The sequence below is a fragment of the Bufo bufo genome, chromosome 3, assembly GCF_905171765.1.
Source record: "Bufo bufo chromosome 3, aBufBuf1.1, whole genome shotgun sequence".
In the NCBI taxonomy this organism is placed as follows: domain Eukaryota; kingdom Metazoa; phylum Chordata; class Amphibia; order Anura; family Bufonidae; genus Bufo; species Bufo bufo.
In genome coordinates, this window is record NC_053391.1 from 371,720,875 (window position 1) to 371,748,661 (window position 27,787).

Below are 27,787 nucleotides of genomic sequence, written 5' to 3' on the forward strand. Positions count from 1 at the left end.
TTTTTGTAACTTACAAACAAGATTCTTCTTGCCCTTGATGACATACCATTCAATGTCACCATTCAGAAAAGCGGTTTTGATGTCTAAATGTCTAACTGTAATTTTGTGTAGTGCAGCTACAGCCATTAGAGTCCTGAATGTGGTCTGCTTGGCAACTAGAGAAAACGCGACATCATAATCTTCACCATATTTTTGTAGATATCCTTTTGCGTCTAATCTTGCTTTAAATCTGTGAACTTTACTTTCAGAATCACACTTGGTCTTGATAACTCATTTACATTTGATTGCTTTCTTGCTTTGTGGTAACTCAGTGAGTTTCCATGTTTAAAATTGATGAAGGGATTCCATTTCCTAATCAGCATCTTTAATCCATTTCTCTTTCATGTGTAGGTAAGCATTGCATCTCTTCCCATACTGTGGCTCTGACTTCGGAAGTGTCCTGACCATGTAAGATAACCGTTGAGCCAGGATACCTTTGTTTGACCTTGTTGATCTTCGGACTTGTGGTTGATCTGGTACTTGATCTGGCACTTCTTTTTTGATTCAAGATGATGTAGCGGACATTCTTAAAGGCAATGTACACCTTTGGGGTCATTTTTTTTATTAGTGTACTTATTATGAGCTAAAAATCTTAATTTTTTTGTCCTGTTCTCTGTACAGAGCTAAGATGCTCTACTCGCAGAATCAGAATTTTCTCTCTGCTCTGTCAGACAGCTAGCAGACGGGCTCCTTATCTCTGCTCTCAGACCTTATAAATACTCATCAAAGCTCAATCCTTATCTTACTGATAAGAATGTGGCTTTGATAAGTGTTTTTGACCTCTTAGGCTGAGTTCACACGGGCGAGTATTCCGCGCGGGTGCAATGCGGGAGGTGAACGCATTGCACCCGCACTGAATCTGGACCCATTCATTTCTATGGGGCTGTGCACATGAGCGGTGATTTTCACGCATCACTTGTGCGTTGCGTGAAAATCGCAGCATGCTCTATATTCTGCGTTTTTCACGCAACGCAGGCCCCATAGAAGTGAATAGGGTTGCGTGAAAATCGCAAGCATCCGCAAGCAAGTGCGGATGCGGTGCGATTTTGACGCACGGTTGCTAGGAGACGATCGGGATGGAGACCCGATCATTATTATTTTTCCTTATAACATCGTTATAAGGGAAAATAATAGCATTCTGAATACAGAATGCATACTAAAATAGCGCTGGAGGGGTTAAAATAAAAAATAATTTAACTCACCTTAATCCACTTGATCGCGGAGCCGGCATCTCCTTCTGTCTTCATCTTAGCTGTGTGGAGCAACAGGACTTGTGGTGACGCCACTCTGGTCATCACATGATCCATCACCATGGTAAAGGATCATGTGAGGGATCATGTGATGACCGGAGTTACGTCACCACAGGTCCTGTTGCTCCACACAGCTAAGATGAAGACAGAAGGAGATGCCGGCTCCGCGATCAAGTGGATTAAGGTGAGTTAAATTATTATTTTAAATTTTTTTAACCCCTCCAGCGCTATTTTAGTATGCATTCTGTATTCAGAATGCTATTATTTTCCCTTATAACCATGTTATAAGGAAAAATAATAATGATCAGGTCTCCATCCCGATCGTCTCCTAGCAACCGTGCGTCAAAATCGCACCGCATCCGCACTTGCTTATAACCATGTTATAAGGGAAAATAATACAATCAACAGAACACCGATCCCAAGCCCGAACTTCTGTGAAGAAGTTCGGGTTTGGGTACCAAACATGCACGATTTTTCTCACGCGAGTGCAAAACGCATTACAATGTTTTGCACTCGCGAGGAAGAATCGCGCGTGTTCCCGCAACGCACCCGCACATTTTCCCGCAACGCCCGTGTGAACTCAGCCTTAGGCCCCTTTCACACGAGCGAGTTTTACATGCGGGTGCAATGCGTGACGTGAATGCATAGCACCCGCACTGAATCCTGACCCATTTATTTCAATGGGTCTGTGTACATGAGCCTTGTTTTTCACGCATCAGTTCTGCGTTGCGTGAAAATCGCAGCATGTTCTATATTCTGCTTTTTCACGCAGCCCTGGCCCCATAGAAGTAAGGGCTGTTTCACACGAGCGGATGCCGTGCGTGACATCCGCTCAGTGAATGACAGCCAAGATCCGATGCAGACTGCAGAAGCACGGAGCATTAACATGATTGATAATGCTCCGTGCCTCCCTGTGATCTCTTTACTACGAAATCACAGTGACAACTATCTCACTGTGATTTCGTAGTAAAGAGATCACAGAGAGGCACGGAGCATTATCAATCATGTTAATGCTCCGTGCTTCTGCAGTCTGCATCGGGTCTTGGCTGTCATTCACGGAGCGGATGTCACGCACGGCATCCGCTCGTGTGAAACAGCCCTTAGGCCCCTTTCACACGAGCGAGTATTCCGCGCGGATGCGATGCGGGAGGTGAACGCATTGCACCCGCACTGAATACTGACCCATTCATTTCTATGGGGCTGTGCACACGAGCGGTGATTTTCACGCATCACTTTTGCGTTGCGTGAAAATCGCAGCATGCTCCTCTTTGTGCGTTTTTCACGTAACGCAGGCCCCATAGAAATGAATGGGGTTGCGTGAAAATCGCAAGCATCCGCAAGCAAGTGCGGATGCGGTGCGATTTTCACGCACGGTTGCTAGGAGACGATCGGGATGGAGACCCGAACCTTATTATTTTCCCTTATAACATGGTTATAAGGGAAAATAATAGCATTCTGAATACAGAATGCTAAGTAAAACAGCGCTGGAGGGGTTAACAAAAAATAAAAAGTCATTTAACTCACCTTTATCCACTTGCTCGCGTAGCCGGCATCTGCTTCTGTCCCCTTTACTGTCTAGGACCTGTGGAGAGCATTAACTATAGTTTAAGGACCTGGGATGACGTCACTCCGGTCATCACATGGTACGTCACATGATCTTTTACCATGGTGATTCACCATGGTAAAAGATCATGTGACGTACCATGTGATGACCAGAGTGACGTCATCCCAGGTCCTTAAACTATAGTTAATGCTCTCCACAGGTCCTAGACAGTAAAAGAGTCAGACGGAGATGCCCGGCATCGCGAGCAAGTGGATTAAGGTGAGTTAAATGATTTTTTATTATTTTTAACCCCCTCCAGCCCTGTTTTACTTAGCATTCTGTATTCAGAATGCTATTATTTTCCCTTATAACCATGTTATAAGGGAAAATAATACTATTTACAGAACACCGATCCCAAGCCCGAACTTCTGTGAGGAAGTTCGGGTTTGGGTACCAAACACGCACGATTTTTCTCACGCGTGTGCAAAACGCATTACAATGTATTGCACTCGCGCGGAAAAATCGCGGGTGTTCCCGCAACGCACCCGCGCATTTTTCAGCAACGCCCGTGTGAAAGAGGCCTTAATGGGGCTGCGTGAAAAACGCATTGCATCCGCAAGCAAGTGCGGGTGCGATGCATTTTTCACTGATGGTTGCTAAGAAATGTTTGTAAACCTTCAGTTTTTCATCACGCGCGTGAAAAACGCATCAAAACGCATTGCACCCGCGCGGGGAAAACTAAACAACTGAACGCAATCGCAGACAAAACTGACTGAACTTGCTTGCAAAATAGTGCGAGTTTCACTGAACGCACCCTGAACGCATCCAGACCTAATCCGTCATGCTCATGTGAAAGGGGCCTTAGGCCCCTTTCACACGAGCGAGTATTCCGCGCGGATGCGATGCGGGAGGTGAACGCATTGCACCCGCACTGAATACTGACCCATTCATTTCTATGGGGCTGTGCACACGAGCGGTGATTTTCACGCATCACTTTTGCGTTGCGTGAAAATCGCAGCATGCTCCTCTTTGTGCGTTTTTCACGTAACGCAGGCCCCATAGAAATGAATGGGGTTGCGTGAAAATCGCAAGCATCCGCAAGCAAGTGCGGATGCGGTGCGATTTTCACGCACGGTTGCTAGGAGACGATCGGGATGGAGACCCGAACCTTATTATTTTCCCTTATAACATGGTTATAAGGGAAAATAATAGCATTCTGAATACAGAATGCTAAGTAAAACAGGGCTGGAGGGGGTTAAAAAAAATAAAAAATCATTTAACTCACCTTAATCCACTTGCTCGCGATGCCGGGCATCTCCGTCTGACTCTTTTACTGTATAGGACCTGTGGAGAGCATTAACTATAGTTTAAGGACCTGGGATGACGTCACTCCGGTCATCACATGGTACGTCACATGATCTTTTACCATGGTGATTCACCATGGTAAAAGATCATGTGACGTACCATGTGATGACCAGAGTGACGTCATCCCAGGTCCTTAAACTATAGTTAATGCTCTCCACAGGTCCTATACAGTAAAAGAGTCAGACGGAGATGCCCGGCATCGCGAGCAAGTGGATTAAGGTGAGTTAAATGATTTTTTTTTTTTTAACCCCCTCCAGCCCTGTTTTACTTAGCATTCTGTATTCAGAATGCTATTATTTTCCCTTATAACCATGTTATAAGGGAAAATAATACTATTTACAGAACACCGATCCCAAGCCCGAACTTCTGTGAAGAAGTTCGGGTTTGGGTACCAAACACGCGCGATTTTTCTCACGCGAATGCAAAACGCATTACAATGTTTTGCACTCGCGCGGAAAAATCGCGGGTGTTCCCGCAACGCACCCGCACATTTTTCCGCAACGCCCGTGTGAAAGAGGCCTTAGGCCTTTTTCACATGAGCGAGTTTTCCGCGCGGGTGCAATGCGTGACGTGAACGCATAGCACCCGCACTGAATCCTGACCCATTTATTTCAATGGGTCTGTGTACATGAGCGTTGTTTTTCAAGCATCAGTTCTGCGTTGCGTAAAAATCGCAACATGTTCTATATTCTGCGTTTTTCACGCAGCCCTGGCCCCAAAGAAGTGAATAGGGCTGCGTAAAAAACGCATTGCATCCGCAAGCAAGTGCGGGCGCGATGCGTTTTTCATTGATGGTTGCTAAGAAATGTTGTTTGTAAACCTTCAGTTTTTTTATCACGCGCGTGAAAAACTCATCAAAACGCATTGCACCCGCGCGGAAAAAACTGAACAACTGAACGCAGGTTTTCACAGGTCATTTTTTACTGAATTTGATTTCAAACTCCTTACCACACATTTGGGCCCCTAGAATGCCAGGGCAGTATAACTACCCCACAAGTGACCCCATTTTGGAAAGAAGAGACCCCAAGGTATTCGCTGATGGGCATAGTGAGTTCATGGAAGTTTTTATTTTTTGTCACAAGTTAGTGGAATATGAGACTTTGTATAAAAAAAAAAAAAAAATCATCATTTTCCACTAACTTGTGACAAAAAATAAAAAATTCTAGGAACTTGCCATGCCCCTCACGGAATACCTTGGGGTGTCTTCTTTCCAAAATGGGGTCACTTGTGGGGTAGTTATACTGCCCTGGCATTTTCCAGGGGCCCTAATGTGTGGTAAGTAGGTAAATGACCTGTGAAATCCGAAAGGTGCTCTTTGGAATGTGGGCCCCTTTGCCCACCTAGGCTGCAAAAAAGTGTCACACATCTGGTATCTCCGTACTCAGGAGAAGGTTGGGAATGTGTTTTGTGGTGTCATTTTACATATACCCATGCTGGGTGAGAGAAATATCTTGGCAAAAGACAACTTTTCCCATTTTTTTATACAAAGTTGGCATTTGACCAAGATATTTATCTCACCCAGCATGGGTATATGTAAAAAGACACCCAAAAACACATTCCTCAACTTCTCCTGAATACAGAGATACCAGATGTGTGACACTTTTTTGCAGCCTAGGTGGGCAAAGGTGCCCAAATTCCTTTTAGGAGGGCATTTTTAGACATTTGGATACCAGACTTCTTCTCACACTTTGGGGCCCCTAAAATGCCAGGGCAGTATAAATACCCCACATGTGACCCCATTTTGGAAAGAAGACACCCCAAGGTATTCAATGAGGGGCATGGCGAGTTCATAGAAAAAAAAAATTTTGGCACAAGTTAGCGGAAATTGATTTTTTTGATTTTGTTCTCACAAAGTCTCCCTTTCCGCTAACTTGGGACAAAAATTTCAATCTTTCATGGACTCAATATGCCCCTCAGCGAATACCTTGGGGTGTCTTCTTTCCAAAATGGGGTCATTTGTGGGGTGTTTGTACTACCCTGGCATTTGAGGGTCTCCGCAATCATTACATGTATGCCCAGCATTAGGAGTTTCTGCTATTCTCCTTATATTGAGCATACAGGTAATGAGATTTTTTTTTTTCGTTCAGCCTCTGGGCTGAAAGAAAAAAATGAACGGCACAGATTTCTTCATTCGCATCGATCAATGTGGATGAAAAAATCTCTGCCAAAAAAAGAAAAAGGAGGGGAAAGGCGTCTGCCAGGACATAGGAGCTCCGCCCAACATCCATACCCACTTCAGCTCGTATGCCCTGGCAAACCCGATTTCTCCATTCACATCAATCGATGTGGATGAATAAATCATTGCCGGGATTTTTTTTTTTATATATACAAAGTGTTTGCCAAAGTATATGAACACCGCCACCTCCTCAGCTCATATGCCTCGGCAAACATATCTTTTACTGAAGAGGAGAAATCTCGTCTTGCAGCGCCGCATACACCGACTTGCGTGTAATCTGACAGCAGCGCAATGCTTCTGTCCGAATGCACATCAGTGCTGCAGCTAGTCGATCGGTTGGTCCACCTGGAAGGTAAAAAAAACAAAACAAAAAAGAAAAAACCAGGCCGCAAAGCAATAACTTTATTAACTTTAGAACAGAACATATTAACTTTTTTTAAACTTTTTAAACTTTTTTACTTACCGGTAATTTTTTTTTTGTTTAGTTTTTTTACCTTTATAGAACAAACCTCTCCTTCCCCATGGGACAATGTGCAAAGCGCAAATCGCCCAAAGATGTGGCGAAGTACGTTATGCACTTTATCCCAGGTGAAAGGAGACGTTTGCAGCAGCTGTGAGAGAAAGGGCCCTAATAGCCCTGTGTGCCTGTCCTGTGAGATGCAATCCCTATGCTAGGTGTACCTGTGTGTGGTACTTCCGGAAACACTCACCTAAGCATAGGGCAGGGTGGTCAGGGCAGTCAGGACAGAAATAGCGGGTGTCACGCCTTATTCCACTCCTGCTACAGACACGACATTTTTTTCGGGGTGGCGGTTGGGTTGAGGTACCAGCAACGACACTGGGGAAATGTCGCTCGTGTAGACGGCTAACTACACTGGTGGATGGGGCCACGGAACCTCCTGGGTAAAGGAGGTTCGCGATGATCTCTTCCTGGAATTTGAGGAAGGATCCTGTTCTCCCAGCCTTACTGTAGAGAACAAAACTATTGTACAGCGCCAATTGAATCAAATATACAGACACCTTCTTATACCAGCGTCTGGTTCTGCGGGAAACTAAATAGGGAGCCAACATCTGGTCATTGAAGTCCACCCCTCCCATGAGCGCATTATAGTCGTGGACTGAGAGGGGCTTTTCAATGACACGGGTTGCCCTTTCAATTTGGATTGTCGTGTCTGCGTGAATGGAGGAGAGCATGTAAACGTCACGCTTGTCTCTCCATTTCACCGCGAGCAGTTCTTCGTTACACAAGGCAGCCCTCTCCCCCCTTGCAAGACGGGTGGTTACAAGCCGTTGGGGGAAGCCCACGCGACTAGTTCGCGCGGTGCCACAGGCGCAAATCCGTTCTAGAAACAAATGCCTAAAGAGGGCCACACTTGTGTAAAAATTGTCCACATAAAGATGGTACCCCTTGCCGAATAAGGGTGACACCAAGTCCCAGACTGTCTTCCCACTGCTCCCCAGGTAGTCAGTGCAACCGACCGGCTCCAGGGTCTGATCTTTTCCCTCATAGATCCGAAATTTGTGGGTATAGCCTGTGGCCCTTTCACAGAGCTTATACAATTTGACCCCATACCGGGCACGCTTGCTTGGGATGTATTGTTTGAAGCCAAGGCGCCCGGTAAAATGTATTAGGGACTCGTCTACGCAGATGTTTTGCTCAGGGGTATACAAATCTGCAAATTTCTGGTTGAAATGGTCTATGAGGGGCCGAATTTTGTGGAGCCGGTCAAAAGCTGGGTGGCCTCTGGGACGGGAGGTGGTGTTGTCGCTAAAATGCAGAAAACGCAGGATGGTCTCAAATCGTGTCCTGGACATAGCAGCAGAGAACATGGGCATGTGATGAATTGGGTTCGTGGACCAATATGACCGCAATTCATGTTTTTTTGTCAGGCCCATGTTGAGGAGAAGGCCCAGAAAAATTTTAAGTTCGGAAACCTTGACTGGTTTCCACCGGAAAGGCTGGGCATAATAGCTTTCCGGGTTTGCGGTTATAAATAATATATGTGGCATACTGGTTGGTCTCTGCCACGACTAAGTCCAAGAGCTCCGCAGTCCAGAACAGCTCAAAAAATCCCAGGGCCGAACCGATTTGAGCCGTCTCAACCCGAACTCCAGACTGGGCGGTGAAAGGGGGAACTACAGGTGCGGCTGAAGTTGGTGACTGCCAATCAGGGTTTGCCAGCACCTCAGGGACTCTAGGGGGTCTACGGGCCTGTCTGCGCGGTGGCTGCGACGGGGTAACTACTGCACGTGCCACCGTACCAGCTTCAACTGCCCTTCTGGTGCTCGCTACTTCACCATGTTGTACGGCAGTGCTGGTACTAGGTCCAGGAAGGGCTGCGCTGCTGGTGTATGCCTCACCACGTGATCCGGCAGCGACAGCCCCACTCTGCTGCTCTTGAAGCGGATCCTGCGTAACCTGTGGTCTAGCGACACGGGGCCGGGTACGCCTGGTGCTGCCAGGGACCTCCACCTCCTCGTCCGAACTTTGGGTCAGAGAGCCACTGCTTTCCACAGGTTCATATTCTGACCCGCTAGATTCGTCAGATGAGGGTTCCCACTCCTCATCCGACTGGGTCAGAATCCTGTAGGCCTCTTCAGAAGAATACCCCCTGTTTGACATTTTGGACTACTAAATTTAGGGGTATTCCCTGAGACTACCCAAGAAAAAAAGCAAACCTGTCTTACAAAGGGGAGGCTAGCGAAGTACCGGAGGCCGCTGCGGTTGATAAAAAATATCAAAACTGATTTTTTTATCGCCGCAGTGCGTGTAAAGTGAATGTGCAGTGATCAAAAAATAATAATTTTTTGTCACTGCGGTGGGGCGGGTGTGGGTGAACGCACGTGTGGGCGACCGATCAGGCCTGATCGGGCAAACACTGCGTTTTGGGTGGAGGGCGAACTAAAGTGACACTAATACTATTATAGATCTGACCGTGATCAGTTTTGATCACTTACAGATACTATAAAAGTACAAATGCTGATTAGCGATACGCTAATCAGCGAATAAAAGTGACTGCGGTGCGGTGGGGTGGGCGCTAACTGACGCTAACTACCTAACCAAGGGGCCTAAACTATCCCTAAAACCTATCAGTCAATACCAGTGAAAAAAAAAAAGTGACAGTTTACACTGATCACTTTTTTTCCTTTCACTAGTGATTGACAGGGGCGATCAAAGGGGTGATCAAAGGGTTAATTGGGGTGCAGGGGGGTGATCTGGGGCTAAGGTGTAGTGTTTGGTGTACTCACAGTTCAGTCTGCTCCTGTGCTGGATCCAACCGACGAAAAGGACCAGCACAGGAGCAGAGAAGCCATATAACAGATCATATTTACTAATATGATCTGTTATCTGGCTTGTGATTCGATTTTTTAAAAATCACCAACCTGCCAGCGACGATCATTGGCTGGCAGGTTGCTGATGCAATTCTCCTCGAACTTTTGCCGGCCCGCGATGCGCATGCGCGGGCCGGCTGTGACCGAAATCTCGCGTCTCGCGAGAGGACGCGCCGGCGCGTCCACTCGGAATGAAACAACCACCTCCAGGACGCGTCTGTGCGTACAGCGGTCCGGAGGTGGTTAAATGTGACTTCATTGCTCTGTCCCGTAGGTTTCTTCACAGACAACAAATTGCTTTCAAGACTAGGGATATACACTCACCTAAAGAATTATTAGGAACACCATACTAATACGGTGTTGGACCCCCTTTTGCCTTCAGAACTGCCTTAATTCTACGTGGCATTGATTCAACAAGGTGCTGATAGCATTCTTTAAAAATGTTGGCCCATATTGATAGGATAGCATCTTGCAGTTGATGGAGATTTGAGGGATGCACATCCAGGGCACGAAGCTCCCGTTCCACCACATCCCAAAGATGCTCTATTGGGTTGAGATCTGGTGACTGTGGGGGCCATTTTAGTACAGTGAACTTATTGTCATGTTCAAGAAACCAATTTGAAATGATTCGAGCTTTGTGACATGGTGCATTATCCTGCTGGAAGTAGCCATCAGAGGATGGATACATGTTCTCATTCTGTTTACGCCAAATTCGGACTCTACCATTTGAATGTCTCAACAGAAATCGAGATTCATCAGACCAGGCAACATTTTTCCAGTCTTCAACAGTCCAATTTTGGTGAGCTCGTGCAAATTGTAGCCTCTTTTTCCTATTTGTAGTGGAGATAAGTGGTACCCGGTGGGGTCTTCTGCTGTTGTAGCCCATCCGCCTCAAGGTTGTGCGTGTTGTGGCTTCACAAATGCTTTGCTGCATACCTCGGTTGTAACGTGTGGTTATTTCAGTCAACGTTGCTCTTCTATCAGCTTGAATCAGTCGGCCCATTCTCCTCTGACCTCTAGCATCCACAAGGCATTTTTGCCCACAGGACTGCCGCATACTGGATGTTTTTCCCTTTTCACACCATTCTTTGTAAACCCTAGAAATGGTTGTGCGTGAAAATCCCAGTAACTGAGCAGATTGTGAAATACTCAGACCGGCCCGTCTGGCACCAACAACCATGCCACGCTCAAAAATTGCTTAAATCACCTTTCTTTCCCATTCTGACATTCAGTTTGGAGTTCAGGAGATTGTCTTGACCAGGACCACACCCCTAAATGCATTGAAGCAACTGCCATGTGATTGGTTGACTAGATAATTGCATTAATGAGAAATAGAACAGGTGTTCCTAATAATTCTTTAGGTGAGTGTATAGAACATCTTTTATTGGAATCCTTCTGCTTCGTTTTGGGGAGACCTGACAATTAATGTAGCCATCCCCTACTCCTTCTGAAGTCTTAGGCCTCTTTCAGACGGGCGTTGCGGGAAAATGTGCGGGTGCGTTGCGGGAACACGCACGATTTTTCTGCGCGAGTGCAAAACATTGTAATGCGTTTTGCACTCGCGTGAGAAAAATCGCGCATGTTTGGTACCCGAATTTCTTCACAGAAGTTCGGGCTTGGGATCGGGGTTGTGTAGATTGTATTATTTTCCCTTATAACATGGTCTTTATTTATAACATGGTCTTTATTTATAACATAATTCACATTGTAGAATAAACTACAAGAGATATAATTATAAGTGTGGTATATAAGAATCACGTATTTATCTATTTATAGATGTTCATCACAATTTTTATGGGGGATATGAGTACCCATTCTCACGGACCATATTTGAATGGAATATATGCCTCTTTATCTACTTTATATTTAAACTAAGGTGGCCACCGATCTATCTATTTTCCTATATTCTTATATACTTTTATGATCTCATTAATTTTATGTATTTGTGCCCCCTCACTATACGAGCATGACAATATGACCGTCCCGCTATTCCTTTGAATTATATACAAGAAGTCAGGATGACATCGCGGGGCCGCGACTTTTCTGTGCGCGTCCAAGTGATGTCATCAGGATCACGTGACTATGTGAGGATCATGTGATCCAAATGGGTCACGTGCTCCTTTGGATGCCGGTGTCACGAGGGTATCTAGAGCCACGTCTGACTCCGTTATACCCGGGGTCAGGAGGTCGCAGCGGGTGGCTGCGCGCTCTATATCTAAAGATCACGTTGTTTCTTAGTGATTGTTTTCTGTGTTTGCCTTGCTATCCTTTTTGTCTCAATCAGGGATCCGTAGCTTCTCCTCCTCAGCTGTTTCTTGTCTGCCACTCCCAACCTCCTTATATTCTCCCCTCACACTTCTCTAGTTGCCAGTTATAGAGCTTCCTGCCTGGACATCTATACTGACCCACTGGAGTTGTGAATCCTGGTTGTCGTTCCAGAGTGCTACCCTCCGGATCCCTGTTGGGCTTCTTGTTGTCTCCTGTTGTCGCCCACCTGGGATTATATGTTGAGTTTGTATTGTCTGTCCTTCCCTTGGTGTTTTCCTTTAGAGCTAGTGGTGCGGACTAGTGTTCCCACCGCCCTGTTCACTATCTAGGGCTCAGCTTAGGGAAAGCCAGGGCTTTAGGCACGTGATCGGCGTACGGGTGAGGAACCCGTCTAGGGACGTCAGGGCAGCCAGGTGCCAGCCGCTAGGTGAGTCAGGGGTCACCACCTTCCCTCTCACTTGGTCAGGGCCTTCCTTGTTCCCTCCCTCTGTGTCACGTATGTGATAGTCACGCCGACCGTGATAGCCGGCATTCAATGTTAGATCAGTTCCGGCGTGATCGCGGTGACGAACAAACCAGCAAGTAACTGGTATGTAGTGATTGGTTGACACTCATATATAAACTATGTCTCCCAGTGATGACGCTACCCCCAGACGAAGGTACGCCGAAACGCGCGTTGGGGTTGGCGCCATCCTGGAGGAGACACAGTATGGGTAATTGTCCTGTTTTTCTGGTTTCATTGAATCTTTATACATGCACTTTAGTGAATAATCATGTTGGATGAATAAGGACTTGCGTCCACTGTATGTTTCCTCCAGTGATGTCGCTTTTTATCTCCTGCACCAATTCTTTTAATCATGTATGTATTTAAATTGTGATTTTTTTGTAATAAAGAGATTAATTAATACTAGCGGTCTGGCATTTTCTATGTAGGTTGTGTATTTATTATTATTGCCAAAGGCTTGGTTATTACTTGAATAAGTAATCATCCCATGGTTGGGGTATATTATTGGATTTAGTCACATAATGTAGTTGTTGCAATACACAAAACAATAAGCATTATTCCAACAAATCTGCTAGTGGTGCTTGGTCAGTGATCACTCAACCAAGGTGGGTCACCCTTTATTTTGGATTTTGCAGCAGGGTATATTTTGAGACAGGGTCACATTAATACTGGGAGGAATCTCCCCTTTCTCTGAAGTACAGTACAGACCAAAAGTTTGGACACACCTTCTCATTCAAAGAGTTTTCTTTATTTTCATGACTATGAAAATTGTAGATTCACACTGAAGGCATCAAAACTATGAATTAACACATGTGGAATTATATACATAACAAACAAGTGTGAAACAACTGAAAATATGTCATATTCTAGGTTCTTCAAAGTAGCCACCTTTTGATTTGATTACTGCTTTGCACACTCTTTGCATTCTCTTGATGAGCTTCAAGAGGTATTCTCATCTCTGGGAATTTGTGAGTATAGTGCTATATATTCATATTCACGAATAGTGTTGAATATTATAATCTCGAATTTATTGCGAATTTATCACGAATATATTACATTGCTGATTTTCGCAATCAGGTAAACAATGACTGGAGATCACGAATTCTCGAATTTGCGAATTTATGGTGAATATTTGGCCAAAAATTCACAAAATATGCCGCTCATCACTATTCAAGAGAAGGCTTGAATACAGTGTGTGCAGAGCTTATGAGGTGGCTGAGAGAGAAGGACATAAAATACTCCTTATTGTTACCATCAAAACTTTGCTTATTTTATCAAATAAGTAGTTTCTTTTGTACAGATCCTAGGGAAATTGTCATCTGTTTGAATGCAAAATGGTTCTATGTCTCTGAATATAATTTTGTTGCCAGACAGTTCGAGATGTATTCGAAAGGGTGGGTGGGCTAAGAAAACGCAGAATTAAGAAGTCTTGTCATCATCATGCTATAGCATGAATATGGGTCAAACCAACGGGTGATGACTGAGGGGCTTAAGTGTGGAATAGGAACAAAGGAGAGTGATGTGAGTTGGGTTATGGTGCTCGCCCCTTTTTTGTTGATATGGGCAGTTATTGAATGTATGGGTAATCTTTTGGAATGTTAGAGATCTCACAAAAAGACTGAAGAGAGGCAGTTTTGTGGTTATTTAGGAGCCTATTTTAGGACCCGCTATCTGCGACTTCTCCCCACTCATGGCAGGTGTAAAAAAGTAGGCATATTTACCATTTTCTACGCCTGTTTTAGGCCTCATGCACGCTACAGTATTTTTTCACGGTTCGCAAAACGGAGTTCCGTTGTTTCATGATCCGTTTCCGTTTTTGTTTCCGTGTGTCTTCCTTGATTTTTGGAGGATCACCAGACATGAAAAGTGAAAAAAAAAATCTAAGTCAAGTTTGCCTTGAAAATGATAGGGAAAAAACGGACACGGATCACGGACGCGGATGACAATCTTGTGTGCCTCCGTGTTTTTTCACGGACCCATTGACTTGAATGGGTTTGCGAACCGTTGTCCGTGAAAAAAATAGGACAGGTCATATTTTTTTGACGGACTGGAAACACGGATCACAGACGCGGATGACAAACGGTGCGTTTTCTAAATTTTTAACGAACCCATTGAAAGTCAATGGGTCCGCAGAAAATCACGGAAAACGGAACAACGGACACGGAACACAACAAAGGTCGTGTGCATGAGGCCTAAGACATAGAAAATTGTCTAAATGTAAGGCTACTTTCACACTCGCGTTTTGTGCGGATCCGTCTTGTATCTGCACAGACGGATCCGCAAGAATAATGCAAACGCTTGTATCCGTAAATAACGGATCTGTTTGCATTATTCATGAAAAAAAAAGTCTAATTTAAAACGGATCCGTCTTGATTTACACTGAAAGTCAATGGGGGACGGATCCGTTTTCAATTGCACCATATTGTGTCAGTGAAAAACCGTGATCCGTTTGGCTCCGCATAGTCAGACGGTCACCAAAAGCTACAAGCTGCGTTTTAGTGACCATCTAAAAAAACGTAACGAAGGCCAAATGCAGCCAAATTGATGCATTCTGAACGGGTCCTTATCCATTCAGAATGCATTGGGGCTTAACTGATCCGTTTTGGGCCGCTTGTGAGAGCCCTGAAACGGATCTCACAAGCGGACCCAGAAACGCCAGTGTGAAAGTAGCCTAAGACAGCTAGGAAGCTATCTTGCATTTAAACTGGAGCTGGATGTGCTGAAGTTATGGAGTTGATCCAGAGGAAGAAAAAAAAATCCCTGTGAGGTAGAAGATGATTTGCCTCATTTTAGGGGAAAAATTCCTTCCTGACTCCAATCAGGCAATCAGAATAGCCTGGCCACAATTAAGTGACCGCGATGACGAGGCACTACTTCCGGCCAGCGGGACCCCTCCCAGGACAAAGGGAAACTATTCCATTGGTCCATCCACAGGTGCCCCAGTTTTGTAATCAATTTCCGGATATATAATGTGGCTGAGTGTTCAAATAGATACGCCCCTTGAGAAAGCGGAGCGAAACGTACATCGGGGTGCGCTCACAGCTGACCGGAGGTTGGATCCCTGCTCTGTACCATAGCCCAGGTATTTTCTGTTTTTTCCTTTAGTTTATTGCTGTCTGTATGCCCACTATTGGTTGCCTGCCGGGACCTTGTGTGGACGTCTTTGATACAGGGCATTTAGGAACATCAGATAGGTTAACAGGGCAGTTTTGGTACATAGACATAATTTCTTCTAGCACTGATGCTATTAGTCCTTGTGCCTAGTTAATTTTGGTTTTTGGGATCTTATACCATGCTAGTCAGCATGTGAGCTACCATTTGCAACATCGCCTGTATTGCTGCTTCACATTTTAGATCATTGTTTATCATGTTTTTGTAATTATTTGTATGTAATTATTCAATAAAATTTCATATTTTGTGTATGTATGTGTATCCCTATGGGATTTCTTTTTTGGGTTTCTTGGCTACAATTAAGGACACATTATGTGTCTGAAACGTGTCAGCTTTTTGATGTGTACACTTTGTTTTTAAAAGTTTGGAAATAAAATAGTTTGGCAATATTTTAATGGAAGATACACTTGCTGGACAATTTTCCTGTATTATTCTTGTGATTGCTTTGTCTTGGAGTCGGCCCAGTGCATCAATGTGGGGATAGAAGAAGGTGAGCTGTGAACTTTTTTATTTTATATTAAATCAGAATAACTTTCTGGATCAAACTATAACCGTAACTATAACATGTGTCATATCTTCTATATAAAAGAATCTTCATATAAGGCCTCATGCACACGACCGTTGTGTGCAACCGTGGCCATTGTGCCGTTTTTTTTCGCGGACCCATTGACTTTCAATGGGTCCGTGGAAAAATCGAAAAATGCACCGTTTTGCATCCGTGATCTGTGTTTCCTGTCCGTCAAAAAAATAGGACCTGTCCTATTTTTTTGACGGACAACGGTTCACAGACCCATTCAAGTCAATGGGTCCGTGAAAAAACACGGATGCACACAAGATTGGCATCCGTGTCCGTGGTCCGTGGCCGTAGGCTACTTTCACACAGACGGATCCGCAGATCCGTCTGCATAAAAGCTTTTTCAGAGCTGAGTTTTCACTTCGTGAAAACTCAGATTCGACAGTATATTCTAACATAGTGATGGGGACGCTTCTAGTTAGAATATACTTTGAACTGTGTACATGACTGTCCCCTGCTGCCTGGCAGCACCCGATCTCTTACAGGGGACTGTGTGCTACACCTGAGGGGTTAATTGTGCGTATCATAGCCCCCTGTAAGAGATCATGTGCTGCCAGGCAGGAGGGGGCACACCCCCCTCCCTTCCCAGTTTTAAATTCATTGGTGGCCAGTGGGCCCCCCTCCCTCCCCTGTAGTTAACACATTGGTGGCTAGATTTTAATTAGGAGGGGGAGGGAGGGGGGGCCCACTGGCCACCAATGAATCTACAGAACTACAGGGGAGGGAGGGGGGGCCGGCCGCACTGGCCACCAATGTGTTAAATACAGGGGAGGGAGGGGGGGCCGGCCGCACTGGCCACCAATATGTTAAATACAGGGGAGGGAGGGGGGGCCGCACTGGCCACCAATGTGTTAACTACAGGGGAGGGAGGGGGGCCGGCCGCACTGGCCACCAATGTGTTAAATATAGGGGGGGGGAGGGGGGCCGCACTGGCCACCAATGAGTTAAATACAGGGGGGGGAGGGGGGGCAGTCATGTACACAGTTCTTTTAGTATATTCTAACCTGAAGCGTCCCCATCACCATGGGAACGCCTCTGTGTTAGAATATACTGTCAGATCTGAGTTTCATCTAACTCAAATCCGATGGTATATTCTAACATAGAGGCGTTCCCATGGTGATGGGGATGCTTCAAGTTAAAATATACCATTGGATTGGAGAAAACTCCGATCAGATGGTATAAAAGGGACTCCTGACTTTACATTGAAAGTCAATGGGGGACGGATCCGTTTGCAATTGCACCATATTGTATCAACGTCAAACGGATCCGTCCCCATTGACTTGCATTGTAATTCAGGACGGATCCGTTTGGCTCCGCACGGCCAGGCGGACACCAAAATGACTTTTTTTTTCATGTCCGTGGATCCTCCAAAAATCAAGGAAGACCCACGGACGAAAAAACGGTCACGGACCACAGACCTACGGACCCCGTTTTTGCGGACCTTAAAAAAAAAACGGTCGTGTGCATGAGGCCTAAAGAGAGGGAAAAAAAAAACCATAAAAATTATATTATCCTTCGGGCGGACATAAACACACCTCTAAGTTCTTTTTATCAAGTATCTTAATTTGATTTGTGCAAGCAGTGAAACAAAGGGACAATTGTATATGCAAAAATATATAATCGTTTATTATAAAACAAAGAATATAAAAATCAATACAATTGCAAAACAGATGATGAAGTTACAAAATAATACGCAAAATGTACCACACGGTGGTGTTAACACACCCCTATCTGATCAGCACAGTGGGACTTAGTGATTTATGACGACCAGTGTCATACTTTTAACAAACAGACTCATATACCAAGAGAAACTTAGGATCTTCTGTTTATCAAACAGGCTATAGCAATAAAACACGGATTATACAGGAAAATAACTGTTATTCCTTGACTCTGTTTACCTATGACCAATCAAAAATATATGATATTAATATGATAAAATATTCAACTCGGCAATCAGACTATGGAAAATAACTTTCCAAGAGTTTAGTCCTCTTTTCAAATAATGTCAGATCTTCCATTAACAATATGCATCTTTGCTAAGAGAATAATCAGCATTATGGAGGCACCTAACACTATATATTCCCACAGTATGGGAACTCTTGGCTATATACCGAGAGAAATATCTTATTAATATCACGAGCAGTAAACACAAATATACGTTACCGGGTCAAAGGTAGACAGAGTTCAGATGGGACCAGTCCTGAAGAACTTTCCTAGTAATCCAAAATAATAATCCAAGTTTCTTCTAGTAAAGTTTTCTTTTTGATTGGATGGATGGATCAATGGATCTATGGATATATGGATCTATGGATCTCCCTTAATGCTCTGTACACGAGTAATTATTCCCCCCCATATCTAAGAATCATCCCCTTTAGATTAGGGATTACCAATCAGGTAAGGTGGGTGTATTTGCATGCTAATAATACAATGATGTCATGTTAACTCCTAATATGGCATAGAACAAATAATGAAATAATATAATATTGTCCATCTGCCTCCAGATGGCACTGTGGTCCTGCAGATGAACATCACAACTTTTAAGCATTAAAACTAAATATCTAATAATACATTCACATGACCTCCTTAACCCTTTTAATATACATCATTGAGGAAGGTCTTTTCCTGACACTTTTAATTACCTATATCCTGGACTTGTTGGAGTTGGCTGTCTTCTCCTATCTTTTTGAAATATAGGTTGACTTGATGAAAATTTTATATAACGGCTTTGATGCTTGGCATCGGAGCTTGTACATTTCCCTTATCTACATCCATGAATAACTATTGTTTTGAAATAACATTTATTCTTCTCAGAAATCCAATTAACATAAACTTACTTTAATGTTTCTGTACCTTCTACAATACCTTCTAAATGATAAATACATTGTATAACATATATATAAATCGATATATTGTTACACATAGATAACACATTATATGAATTATTGATTAAAATATGTTGTAAACTAAATATACCATACAGAGATATATATAATATAATTATGAATATATAAATTGAACCTCATACAGCAGGTGTGCCTCAAGGATATGAATTCTTATCACGTCATGGCTTATCCATGAAACAACCTTGTTCCCTTCAAACAGACATGTCTAAGGAGGGCGGAGTCTAGCAGCCGAGCCGGATGCACACTGAGTGAAGAGCTCTGCTGCAGACCGAGCCTCTGGAGCTTTTCACAGCGATTATCTTAAGCTAAAATGGGCAAACCCTGCAAGGAGAAACCAAAAGACACCACTGGGAAGCTGAAACAGGCGACAAACCAGAGCGACCTGGAGAGATTTATTAGAAGACCCGACACAAGGTCAGATTCCAAGATGGCGCCGGGTCGCAGAGCGGGCCTTCAGGAGGAAAGAGAGGCCGACTCTGAAGGAGAAAGAGAGAGTGACAGAGAAGAAGCTTCTGGCTCTGATGATTTACCGATTTCCAGGGCTTTCATGAAAGGTCTGCTACAGGATGCTTTGGAGCCGCTGAGACGCGACCTCTCTGAAATTAAAACAGACATACATCATGTGCACACCAGGCTGGAGGATCTGGAGAAGGCGCTGCAGACCCTTATCGGCTTTGGTAATCAAGTCTCCTACAGCCTAGATGACGCACAAGCCCACATAAATTACATCTACTCCCTGGTAGAAGACCAGGATAATCGCGGGCGCAGAAATAACATAAGACTAAAAGGTGTGCCTGAGTCAGTGTCGCAAGACTCCCTGCTACATGAGGTCACGCAACTATTCATGAGGCTGGTGCCTGATAATCATCCGGACTCCTTTGAGATGGATCTGATCCATAGAGCGCTGCGCCCGCTGCCCAAATCACAAGACCCTCCTATGGACGTTATTTGCCGCTTATCCAACTTTACGGTAAAAGAAAAGATTCTGGCTGCAGCTTGGGTGAACAAAATGGCCGAAATTGAAGGCTCCATTATAACGTTTTATCAAGATCTTTCACCAATGACTTTAAAAAAGAGGAGGCATTTGAAACCTCTCCTAGATGTACTTCTCCAGAAAAAGCTAACCTACAAGTGGCTGCACCCCTTCGGACTACTGATTAATACTCTGCAGCGAAAACAAGTTATCCGGAGCCACGCCGATCTGATCCGAGTGTGTGACGCACTGGAAATCCGAGGCCTTGAAATACCGGACTGGTGCCCAGTACAAAGCATGGCTAATCTACCAGCACTTCCAGTACGGGATACCTGGCAAGAAGTTTCATCAAAACAGCACAGAACAAAGAAGACTCGCCGCATTCCACCATGAAAAACATCGGGACTTCCTGGGGTCACATACCCTTTTCTTAACTACCGGCTTTAAATAGCCATTTCTTCTCCCTGAAGATATTTTCTCTTTACCTCTTACTGTATATTCATCTTGTTTTTCTATCTCTCCAGCCCTCGCTTTGTCTCCCCTTCCTCTCTTCTTTCCTAATGTCTCCTTGGTCATATTCTCATAAACTGTCGGAGAGGATATGATATTTCCTGCGAGTTGTGATACTGTACCTAAACTTTTAACTTAGCTCTATTTAGCAGGCCACGGAGGACATCTAGTGGCCATAGGAGGTATTACATCAATGTTTTCTTTCTCTTTTTCTAATCTACTGGTGAGGGCCATGGTGCCACACTTTTATTCTTTCCTGCTCACATCTTCGACATCTAATTTCTATCCTCTTCCCCTCCCTATTTTACTCTCCAAATGGCTCAATGATCTCTCCTTTGAACACCTCTTGATATTCTCCAGCCCTCATTTACAGGCTCCAGAGGTTAAAGGGTCGCATCTAGATGACACCTTCCCCCCCCCCCCCCACAGGGGTCTTTATGTTCTTCGCTGGATTTTTTCCAGCATATGTTATCTTAGAAACTGCGTTGTTTGCGCCAATGACAATTGTTTAACTGCTTTTTCCATTTCATCCACCATGACGGCCCACATTGAGATTGACCCTTGACCTCTGTAGGGGCAGGAACACAGAGAGTTTAAATTCCCCCCACCCCTCCACCTCCTCAGTGCTTTCCTGCCCCTACAGGGGCCAACATGTAGAGAGAGCCCTCCTTCCAGGAGGGTAGAAACATTATTCTTTTGCAGGAATCTCCTGCTGGCCTCCCACGGTATGGGCTAAGGCTGGCCAGCTTGGAGCAACAAGGACCCTCGTCTTAGCTTATGCTAAGGCCTGCGGTCCTTCCCTACCTTCAGACCCCCTTCCCTCTTCCGGAAAGCAGTCTGGGGTGCCGGCTTCACGAGGCGTCTCGCGCGCTGCGCTTGGCGTCCTCTTCTTTCAAACAAGCAGGTGACCGGCAGGGGGAGTAGGTGCGGCGCATGGAGCGCATTAGGGGCGGGCCAGGCGGCGCACGTACCTTTTTAGTAGGCTGGTGCGGCGCAGGCTCACGCCGTCAGCCAGGGCGCCGCTTGATGACGTCAGACGTCGGGGCAAGAATTTAAAAGAAGCACGGTTGTCAGCCCTTGCCTGCAGCACCACGATGTCTGAAGCACCTACTCCCCGCCAGGAAGGCTCTGACCCTTCGGCCATCAGTACCGTGAGTCCCCTCTGGGGGGGAATTGTATTTCAAATCTTTTTTATTTCATTTGAATACTAATTACGGTATATCTGGTTGCTTTCTTCAGGGCAGCAAAGAGATTAAGTCTAAAGTAAAGCTCTCAAAATGCTGTGCATGCTCTAAAAGGCTCCCTGAGAATTACAAAAAGAGGCTGTGCAAACCTTGTACTGCCGAAATATGGAAAGAAGAGCAACCAGATATTCTGTCTGAAATGAAAACCTTTATTGTGGATGAAATCAAATCTTCTTTGGCCACTATGTCTGTTCCCGCTAGCACCCCCAACCCTTCCAAGAAACGCAAACTATCTTTTGTCTCCTCATCAGAGGGCGAGGATGTAGAGGAAGCTTCCGTCACATCCAGACAAATTCCTATTGAGGACCCCTTGTCAGAGGGGGAAATTTTGGAGGAAGACAAAAAATATTTTTTCTCCGCAGATTTAATGGAGGAATTACTAAGAGCGGTCAGGTCCACAATGGGAATTGAGGATACCCCTAGACCCCGTACCGTCCAGGATGAAATGTTTGGGGGCCTTAGATCAAAAACTTCCATTGTCTTCCCCATAAACGAGAACAAACGGGAAATGATAATGGAGGAGTGGTCAGATCCTGAGAAGAGACTAGGAGTCCCCAAGGAGTTTAGGAACAGACTCTGCTTTGACCCAGCAGAATGTAAAATATATAATCAGACCCCTAAAGTCGACATGCAGGTTGCCAAGGTTGTAAAGAAAACCGCTCTTCCTTTTGAGGACTCTTCTCAGTTGGGTGATCCAATGGATTGAAAAGCAGACAGGCTCCTAAAAAGATCCTGGGAATCAGCAATGTTCGGGGTAAAAACAAATATTGCAGCAACATCCGTAGCCAGGGCTATGTATATATGGCTAGGGGAACTAGACGAACACCTAAAAAACAAAACTCCCAGAGAAGAAATCAGGGAGTCTATTCCACTCCTTCGATCCGCCACTGCATTTTTAGCAGATGCCTCTGCGGAATCCATCAGTTTCTCAGCCAAAGACGCTGCTCTCTCTAACGCAGCCAGGCGAGCATTATGGATGAAAGCCTGGTCAGGGGACAAAGCATCCAAAGCCAAGCTCTGCTCTATCCCATTTTCTGGGGAATTTGTTTTTGGTCCCACTCTAGATAAGATTCTAGAAGGAGCAGCAGATAAAAAGAAAGGGTTTCCGGAAGACAAGGAATCTAAAAAGAAGCCCTTTCGTCAGTTTCAGCCCCAGCAAAGATCTTACAGGGGAAAAGGAAAAACTGGCAGATGGAGCTATCCCAAAGGGGGAAGAGGAAGAGGCTTCATTCTCAATCCCCAAAACAGACAGAACAAGCAGCAATGACGCCAGAGTAGGGGGGAGACTGATAGGTTTTTTACCTTCTTGGGAACAAATTACCTCAAATCCCTGGGTTCTAAACGTAGTCTCTCAAGGCTACAAGATAGAATTCACATCAATCCCCCCAAGAAGATTCTGCATCTCAACCCAAAACAAAACAGAACTTCCAAAAATATGGCAGGGCGTCCGAGACCTCTTAGATCTAGGGGTAATTCAAAGGGTCCCAGAACTAGAAGAAAGCAGAGGATTCTATTCCAACCTCTTCCTAGTAAAGAAACCAGACCAGTCCCTTCGAACCATTATAAACTTAAAACCTTTAAACAGATCCATTGTATACAGGAAGTTCAGGATGGAAACCATCCTATCCACAATTCCTCTGATCCAGAAAGGGGCGTTTATGTCGTCAATCGACCTCAAAGACGCATACTACCATATCCCTATTCATCATCTCTCCCAAAAGTACCTAAGATTTGCTCTAAAAGGGATGGACGGCTTGATCCACCATTTTCAATATGTCCCCCTTCCTTTCGGCATCTCCTCGGCCCCCAGGGTCTTCACAAAGGTCGTGGTAGAGATGGTGGCCTATCTTCGTCGGGAGGGTATAACAATTATTCCATACCTAGACGATTTCCTAATTCTGGGCAATACAGAAGCCGAAAATCTGTCAGCAACTCAGAGATTCTCAGAGATTCTCAAAAGTTTGGGTTGGATCATAAATATAAAAAAATCCACTCTGATTCCATCCAGAAGAATAAGGTTCCTAGGTGTAGAGCTGGACTCAACCCTGTTAAAGACCTTTCTTCCTCAGGACAAAACAGCGGCACTAATAGAGAAGGTCCGAACGTTTCAGAGTTCTCACAGATGCTCCATCAGAAGGCCCATGAGTGCCAAAGCCACACAAGGGTAATCCAAAGTTGGATTCTGAGTGTATGGGATGGAAAACAGGTAAACTTAGACAAAAGTGTATGGATTCCACAGTCCGTATAGACGGATCTAAGTTGGGGTGGAAAGAAAAAAGAAGACTGCTTGGAGGTCTACAGTGGCGGAACTACCCGGCCATTCAAGTAATAACGGACGCAAGTCTCGAAGGCTGGGGAGCAAAAAAAGGAGACCATCTTCTGCAGGGTACTTGGCCAGAAGATATAAGAGGAAGATCCTCCAATTACAGAGAGCTGTACGCTGTCCTCGAGGCAATAACAAACGGAGAAGACCTTCTAAAGGGTCAACATTTAAAGATTCTATCCGACAATACCACAACGGTGGCATACCTACGACACCAAGGAGGGACAAGGTCACGCTTGTTGGGTGCAGTAGCAAAGAGAATCTTCTCTTGGGCAGAAGAGAACACCTTGTCGCTCTACGCCATCCACTTAAAGGGTTGCGAAAACACAGTGGCAGACTACCTGAGCAGAGAAAGAATAGATCCAGGGGAATGGTCTCTGAACAGGAATATCTTCCAGAGGATTTCAGAAAGATGGGGTCATCCAGAAGTAGACTTATTCGCCTCCAGAAAAAATACGCAGGTAGAGTGTTTTTGCTCCCTAAACCTAGAGGACGGTCCGTGGGCAATAGACGCCCTATCAATACAATGGAGATGGAAACTGGCTTATGCATTTCCCCCAATACCTCTATTACCTCGAGTCATCCAGAAGCTTCTAGGAGAACCAACCACTCTCATCCTAATAGCCCCCCTATGGCCAAAGAGGAGTTGGTTCTCTACTCTAAAACAGCTATCGCTGGAGGATCCCTGGGAAATTCCTTTTCAGAGGGACATACTAGTCTAGGGCCCGCTTCTGCATCCAGACCCAGGAATCTTCAGATTGGCAGCCTGGATCCTGAGAGCGAGACCTTAAAGAGCAAGGGCCTTTCGGATAAGGTGATTCTCACACTCAGGGCCAGTAGAAAAAAAGTGACATCTTCCATCTACCTAAAGATCTGGAAAAGATACTGTTCTTGGTTAGGGATTGATCACCCGGACACCTCCTCTCCTCCCATCAACAAAATTCTGGACTTCCTCCAGAGTGGCTTGGAATTAGGTTTGAGACCTAGTACTCTGAAAGTACAGATATCAGCCCTCAGTACCTTCTACGACTGCAGCCTAGCCAATCACAGATGGATCAGGAGATTTATTAGAGCAGCATCAAGGTTAAGACCCACCCTTAAATCTAGAGCTCCAACTTGGAACTTAAACATCGTCCTAGAAGGCCTAACAAAACCTCCGTTTGTACCGCTGTCAGAGATCTCTTAAAGCACCTTTCGCTGAAGACTGCTTTTCTGATAGCAATTACCTCAGCCAGACGTATTGGAGAACTTCAGGCCCTTTCTTGCAGGGAACCATATCTCCAAATCAGTAAAGATCACATCCGCCTAACGCTCGACCCTGGGTTCCTCCCTAAAGTAGTCTCATCCTTCCACCGGGACCAGGAAATTTTCCTACCCTCTATCACTGGGTCCGAAGTTGCAGGGTCTGGTGATAACATGCATCTTTTAGACGTTAAGGATACAGTAATTCAATACCTTGAGTCTACCAGGGCACTTAGGATAGATAATAATCTTCTAGTTCAATTCTCTGGAAGAAATAAGGGGAAGAAGTTAGCTAAATCCTCCATAGCTAGATGGATCAGATCCACCATCGAGTTTTGCTACAGGATACAGGGCAAGCCCAGTCCCGGCAATATTAAAGCCCACTAGGGCCACTGCCTCCTCTTGGGCTGAAAAAAGAGGTGTCTCGCTGGACCAGATTTGTAGGGCCGCAACCTGGTCAAGCGCAAATACCTTTGTAAGACACTATCGTCTTAATCTTCCGGACTCGAATGAAGCTCTTTTTGGCCGGAGGGTTTTACAGGCGATATCCCCACCCATTTAGTCATTTGATACATCTCAATGTGGGCCGTCATGGTGGATGAAATGGAAAAACCTCAATTAGACTTACCGGTAACTCAGTTTCCTTGAATCCACCATGACGGCCCGTACTATTCCCATCCCTATAAAAAAAATTAAAAAAAAGAGAAAAAAAAAATATATATTTATATATATAAAAATAAAATACGAGTTTAAAGGTATGAATCAATATCTTTTTACTTTCTGTTCCACCTTTCGGATAATTTGTAAAGCACTGAGGAGGTGGAGGGGTGGGGGGAATTTAAACTCTCTATGTGTTCCTGCCCCTACAGAGGTCAAGGGTCAATCTCAATGTGGGCCGTCATGGTGGATTCAAGGAAACGGAATTACCGGTAAGTCTAATTGCGTTTTTTTTTCTCCTTTATGTAGTATGTCTGTTGACCCATCCCCTCTTCCCTAGCTTTCCCTTCCCCCTTTCTACTGGTCGCTTATTACATCGCCTGTTGTTACCGGTACAGTCGAACTTCAGAATGGTATGTTATAATACTTATGGCTAATATTCAAATTGGCACTTATAATGTACGGGGTCTAAATGTTCCGAACAGAAGAAGTCAAGTTTGTCAATACCTCAACAAAAAGAAAATCCATATTGCCTTATTGCAAGAAACCCACTTCCGCAGGAACCACATCCCTAAGTTATCACATTTGTTGTATAGTCAATGGTTTCACAGCCCATCCATATCTTCCGCCTCTAGGGGTGTGGTATTGCGATCCATAAATCTATTCCGTTCTTACATCAAGACACATTGTCAGATGAGGAGGGCAGATATTTATTTATTAAGAGTACCATAGGCCCTCAACTATTTACGTTTGGTACTATTTATCTCCCAATGTAACACAAACCGTCTGGCTTGTAGACACCGTAAAGAGATTTGGGGAATTTGCAGATGGGGCGATATTTCTTGGAGGTGACCTGAATGTAACTCTAGTCCCACATTTGGACTCCTCCAACGCTCTCCTTCCACGGGTTGATTGACTCTTGGAGAGCTATGCACGCTAATGAGAAGGATTATACATACTTTTCAGTGGCGCATAGATCATATCAAAGATTAGATTATATTTTCACTGATACGAAATCTCTACAGAACTGCGCATGTTCTACAATCAGAAGCATTCTTCTCTCGGTCCACTCCCTAGTTAGCGTCACCTTCACCATACAAACTATGCCTAAAGCAGAGTTTCGATGGAGGTTAAATGAAACTTTGTTGAACGGGTCTAACAACCCTGAAAATAGCTAAGATGATAGAGGAGTACTTCCGATTAAATGACAACAAGAACACTTCACATATCATCCTCTGGGACGCACATAAATCAGTGACAAGGGGACAGTTGATAGCATTGGGATCCTTTGTTAAAAAACTGAAAACTAAGAAAATTGACGAACTTACCTCTGTGATCTCGGAACTAGAAAGACAGCATAGAAAGCAGTTGAAGGACGACACTTTGGCACGCCTGGACACCTTGCGGTCTGAATTAAAAAATTGTTTTTAGCCTCTAAATATAAGTACTACGCGCACGGAAACAAGGCGTCTAAAGTCCTATTGTCACAGATCAAAAAGCACAAGGTGGCTTCCTTCATCTCACAAATTAAAACGCAAGATGCTCAAATGGTCCACAAAACCGATTTAATAGCGAAACAATTTTGTGAATATTATAGCAAACTCTACAATCTGCATGATATCCAATCTCCTTTGCAAACTGTGGTCCAGAAACAAAACATTCGGCCTTGGTTAGATAATCTAAATCTTCCCCGACTATCCCCAGCTCAAAC